Here is a 6526-nt window from a genome sequence, read left to right as displayed (position 1 = left end):
CTAGCCCCAGAGAGACCTAGAGAAAGATACATCTACAGGATGAGAAGCTACATCTAGCACCAGAGATACCTAGAGAAAGATTCATCTACAGGATGAGAAGCTGAGGCCTAGCCCCAGAGAGACCTAGAGAAAGATACATCTACAGGAGGAGAAGCTACATCTAGCCCCAGAGAGACCTAGAGAAAGATACATCTACAGGATGAGAAGCTACATCTAGCCCCAGAGAGACCTAGAGAAAGATACATCGACAGGAGGAGAAGCTAAGGCCTAGCCCCAGAGAGACCTAGAGAAAGATACATCTACAGGATGAGAAGCTACATCTAGCCCCAGAGAGACCTAGAGAAAGATACATCTACAGGATGAGAAGCTAAGGCCTAGCCCCAGAGAGACCTAGAGAAAGATACATCTACAGGATGAGAAGCTAAGGCCTAGCCCCAGAGAGACCTAGAGAAAGATACATCTACAGGATGAGAAGCTAAGGCCTAGCCCCAGAGAGACCTAGAGAAAGATACATCTACAGGATGAGAAGCTACATTTAGCCCCAGAGAGACCTAGAGAAAGATACATCTACAGGATGAGAAGCTGAGGCCTAGCCCCAGAGAGACCTAGAGAAAGATACATCTACAGGATGAGAAGCTAAGGCCTAGCCCCAGAGAGACCTAGAGAAAGATACATCTACAGGATGAGAAGCTAAGGCCTAGCCCCAGAGAGACCTAGAGAAAGATACATCTACAGGATGAGAAGCTACATCTAGCCCCAGAGAGACCTAGAGAAAGATACATCTACAGGATGAGAAGCTACATCTAGCCCCAGAGAGACCTAGAGAAAGATACATCTACAGGATGAGAAGCTACATCTAGCCCCAGAGAGACCTAGAGAAAGATACATCTACAGGATGAGAAGCTACATCTAGCCCCAGAGAGACCTAGAGAAAGATACATCTACAGGATGAGAAGCTACATCTAGCCCCAGAGAGACCTAGAGAAAGATACATCTACAGGATGAGAAGCTAAGGCCTAGCCCCAGAGAGACCTAGAGAAAGATACATCTACAGGATGAGAAGCTGAGGCCTAGCCCCAGAGAGACCTAGAGAAAGATACATCTACAGGATGAGAAGCTAAGGCCTAGCCCCAGAGAGACCTAGAGAAAGATACATCTACAGGATGAGAAGCTACATCTAGCCCCAGATAGACCTAGAGAAAGATGCATCTAAAGGATGAGAAGCTACATCTAGCCCCAGAGAGACCTAGAGAAAGATACATCTACAGGATGAGAAGCTACATCTAGCCCCAGAGAGACCTAGAGAAAGATGCATCTAAAGGATGAGAAGCTACATCTAGCCCCAGAGAGACCTAGAGAAAGATACATCTACAGGATGAGAAGCTGAGGCCTAGCCCCAGAGAGACCTAGAGAAAGATACATCTACAGGATGAGAAGCTACATCTAGCCCCAAAGAGACCTAGAAAAAGATACATCTACAGGATGAGAAGCTAAGGCCTAGCCCCAGAGATACCTAGAGAAAGATACATCTACAGGATGAGAAGCTACATCTAGCCCCAAAGAGACCTAGAAAAAGATACATCTACAGGATGAGAAGCTAAGGCCTAGCCCCAGAGATACCTAGAGAAAGATACATCTACAGGATGAGAAGCTAAGGCCTAGCCCCAGAGAGACCTAGAGAAAGATACATCTACAGGATGAGAAGCTAAGGCCTAGCCCCAGAGAGACCTAGAGAAAGATACATCTACAGGATGAGAAGCTAAGGCCTAGCCCCAGAGAGACCTAGAGAAAGATACATCTACAGGATGAGAAGCTGAGGCCTAGCCCCAGAGAGACCTAGAGAAAGATACATCTACAGGATGAGAAGCTACATCTAGCCCCAGAGAGACCTAGAGAAAGATACATCTACAGGATGAGAAGCTACATCTAGCCCCAGAGAGACCTAGAGAAAGATACATCTACAGGATGAGAAGCTACATCTAGCCCCAGAGAGACCTAGAGAAAGATACATCTACAGGATGAGAAGCTAAGGCCTAGCCCCAGAGAGACCTAGAGAAAGATACATCTACAGGATGAGAAGCTGAGGCCTAGCCCCAGAGAGACCTAGAGAAAGATACATCTACAGGATGAGAAGCTGAGGCCTAGCCCCAGAGAGACCTAGAGAAAGATACATCTACAGGATGAGAAGCTGAGGCCTAGCCCCAGAGAGACCTAGAGAAAGATCCATCTACAGGATGAGAAGCTACATCTAGCCCCAGAGAGACCTAGAGAAAGATACATCTACAGGATGAGAAGCTAAGGCCTAGCCCCAGAGAGACCTAGAGAAAGATACATCTACAGGATGAGAAGCTGAGGCCTAGCCCCAGAGAGACCTAGAGAAAGATACATCGACAGGAGGAGAAGCTAAAGCCTAGCCCCAGAGAGACCTAGAGAAAGATACATCTACAGGACGAGAAGCTAAGGCCTAGCCCCAGAGATACCTAGAGAAAGATACATCTACAGGATGAGAAGCTACATCTAGCCCCAGAGAGACCTAGAGAAAGATACATCTACAGGATGAGAAGCTACATCTAGCCCCAGAGAGACCTAGAGAAAGGTACATCTACAGGATGAGAAGCTAAGGCCTAGCCCCAGATATACCTAGAGAAAGATACATCTACAGGATGAGAAGCTAAGGCCTAGCCCCAGAGAGACCTAGAGAAAGATACATCTACAGGATGAGAAGCTAAGGCCTAGCCCCAGAGAGACCTAGAGAAAGATACATCTACAGGATGAGAAGCTAAGGCCTAGCCCCAGAGAGACCTAGAGAAAGATACATCTACAGGATGAGAAGCTAAGGCCTAGCCCCAGAGAGACCTAGAGAAAGATACATCTACAGGATGAGAAGCTAAGGCCTAGCCCCAGAGAGACCTAGAGAAAGATACATCTACAGGATGAGAAGCTACATCTAGCCCCAGAGAGACCTAGAGAAAGATACATCTACAGGATGAGAAGCTACATCTAGCCCCAGAGAGACCTAGAGAAAGATACATCTACAGGATGAGAAGCTAAGGCCTAGCCCCAGAGAGACCTAGAGAAAGATACATCTACAGGATGAGAAGCTACATCTAGCCCCAGAGATACCTAGAGACAGATACATCTACAGGATGAGAAGCTGAGGCCTAGCCCCAGAGAGACCTAGAGAAAGATACATCTACAGGATGAGAAGCTGAGGCCTAGCCCCAGAGAGACCTAGAGAAAGATACAACGACAGGATGAGAAGCTGAGGCCTAGCCCCAGAGAGACCTAGAGAAAGATACATCTACAGGATGAGAAGCTAAGGCCTAGCCCCAGAGAGACCTAGAGAAAGATACATCTACAGGATGAGAAGCTGAGGCCTAGCCCCAGAGAGACCTAGAGAAAGATACATCTACAGGATGAGAAGCTGAGGCCTAGCCCCAGAGAGACCTAGAGAAAGATACATCTACAGGATGAGAAGCTGAGGCCTAGCCCCAGAGAGACCTAGAGAAAGATACATCTACAGGATGAGAAGCTGAGGCCTAGCCCCAGAGATACCTAGAGAAAGATACATCGACAGGATGAGAAGCTGAGGCCTAGCCCCAGAGAGACCTAGAGAAAGATACATCTACAGGATGAGAAGCTAAGGCCTAGCCCCAGAGATACCTAGAGAAAGATACATCGACAGGATGAGAAGCTGAGGCCTAGCCCCAGAGAGACCTAGAGAAAGATACATCTACAGGATGAGAAGCTAAGGCCTAGCCCCAGAGATACCTAGAGAAAGATACATCGACAGGATGAGAAGCTGAGGCCTAGCCCCAGAGAGACCTAGAGAAAGATACATCTACAGGATGAGAAGCTAAGGCCTAGCCCCAGAGAGACCTAGAGAAAGATACATCTACAGGATGAGAAGCTACATCTAGCCCCAGAGAGACCTAGAGAAAGATACATCGACAGGATGAGAAGCTGAGGCCTAGCCCCAGAGAGACCTAGAGAAAGATATATCGACAGGAGGAGAAGCTACATCTAGCCCTAGAGAGACCTAGAGAAAGATACATCGACAGGATGAGAAGCTAAGGCCTAGCCCCAGAGAGACCTAGAGAAAGATACATCTACAGGATGAGAAGCTGAGGCCTAGCCCCAGAGAGACCTATAGAAAGATACATCTACAGGATGAGAAGCTACATCTAGCCCCAGAGAGACCTAGAGAAAGATACATCTACAGGATGAGAAGCTACATCTAGCCCCAGAGAGACCTAGAGAAAGATCCATCTACAGGATGAGAAGCTACATCTAGCCCCAGAGAGACCTAGAGAAAGATACATCTACAGGATGAGAAGCTAAGGCCTAGCCCCAGAGAGACCTAGAGAAAGATACATCTACAGGATGAGAAGCTGAGGCCTAGCCCCAGAGAGACCTAGAGAAAGATACATCTACAGGATGAGAAGCTAAGGCCTAGCCCCAGAGAGACCTAGAGAAAGATACATCTACAGGATGAGAAGCTACATCTAGCCCCAGAGAGACCTAGAGGAAGATGCATCTAAAGGATGAGACGCTACATCTAGCCCCAGAGAGACCTAGAGAAAGATACATCTACAGGATGAGAAGCTACATCTAGCCCCAGAGAGACCTAGAGAAAGATGCATCTAAAGGATGAGAAGCTACATCTAGCCCCAGAGAGACCTAGAGAAAGATACATCTACAGGATGAGAAGCTGAGGCCTAGCCCCAGAGAGACCTAGAGAAAGATACATCTACAGGATGAGAAGCTAAGGCCTAGCCCCAGAGATACCTAGAGAAAGATACATCTACAGGATGAGAAGCTACATCTAGCCCCAGAGATACCTAGAGAAAGATACATCTACAGGATGAGAAGGTAAGGCCTAGCACCAGAGATACCTAGAGAAAGATACATCTACAGGATGAGAAGCTAAGGCCTAGCCCCAGAGAGACCTAGAGAAAGATACATCTACAGGATGAGAAGCTACATCTAGCCCCAGAGAGACCTAGAGAAAGATGCATCTAAAGGATGAGAAGCTACATCTAGCCCCAGAGAGACCTAGAGAAAGATACATCTACAGGATGAGAAGCTACATCTAGCCCCAGAGAGACCTAGAGAAAGATGCATCTAAAGGATGAGAAGCTACATCTAGCCCCAGAGAGACCTAGAGAAAGATACATCTACAGGATGAGAAGCTGAGGCCTAGCCCCAGAGAGACCTAGAGAAAGATACATCTACAGGATGAGAAGCTAAGGCCTAGCCCCAGAGATACCTAGAGAAAGATACATCTACAGGATGAGAAGCTACATCTAGCCCCAGAGAGACCTAGAGAAAGATACATCTACAGGATGAGAAGCTAAGGCCTAGCCCCAGAGATACCTAGAGAAAGATACATCTACAGGATGAGAAGCTAAGGCCTAGCCCCAGAGAGACCTAGAGAAAGATACATCTACAGGATGAGAAGCTACATCTAGCCCCAGAGAGACCTAGAGAAAGATACATCTACAGGATGAGAAGCTAAGGCCTAGCCCCAGAGATACCTAGAGAAAGATACATCTACAGGATGAGAAGCTAAGGCCTAGCCCCAGAGAGACCTAGAGAAAGATACATCTACAGGATGAGAAGCTAAGGCCTAGCCCCAGAGAGACCTAGAGAAAGATACATCTACAGGATGAGAAGCTAAGGCCTAGCCCCAGAGAGACCTAGAGAAAGATACATCTACAGGATGAGAAGCTAAGGCCTAGCCCCAGAGAGACCTAGAGAAAGATACTTCTACAGGATGAGAAGCTACATCTAGCCCCAGAGAGACCTAGAGAAAGATACATCTACAGGATGAGAAGCTACATCTAGCCCCAGAGAGACCTAGAGAAAGATACATCTACAGGATGAGAAGCTACATCTAGCCCCAGAGAGACCTAGAGACAGATACATCTACAGGATGAGAAGCTACATCTAGCCCCAGAGATACCTAGAGACAGATACATCTACAGGATGAGAAGCTGAGGCCTAGCCCCAGAGAGACCTAGAGAAAGATACAACGACAGGATGAGAAGCTGAGGCCTAGCCCCAGAGAGACCTAGAGAAAGATACATCTACAGGATGAGAAGCTGAGGCCTAGCCCCAGAGAGACCTAGAGAAAGATACATCTACAGGATGAGAAGCTACATCTAGCCCCAGAGAGACCTAGAGAAAGATACATCTACAGGATGAGAAGCTAAGGCCTAGCCCCAGAGAGACCTAGAGAAAGTTACATCGACAGGATGAGAAGCTGAGGCCTAGCCCCAGAGAGACCTAGAGAAAGATACATCTACAGGATGAGAAGCTACATCTAGCCCCAGAGAGACCTAGAGAAAGATACATCTACAGGATGAGAAGCTAAGGCCTAGCCCCAGAGAGACCTAGAGAAAGATACATCTACAGGATGAGAAGCTACATCTAGCCCCAGAGAGACCTAGAGAAAGATACATCTACAGGATGAGAAGCTAAGGCCTAGCCCCAGAGAGACCTAGAGAAAGATACATCTACAGGA

Source organism: Salvelinus fontinalis, chromosome 19, assembly GCF_029448725.1.
Source record: "Salvelinus fontinalis isolate EN_2023a chromosome 19, ASM2944872v1, whole genome shotgun sequence".
Classification (NCBI taxonomy): domain Eukaryota; kingdom Metazoa; phylum Chordata; class Actinopteri; order Salmoniformes; family Salmonidae; genus Salvelinus; species Salvelinus fontinalis.
The sequence above is the reverse complement of the archived record's forward strand: the minus strand, read 5'-3'. Positions refer to the sequence as shown.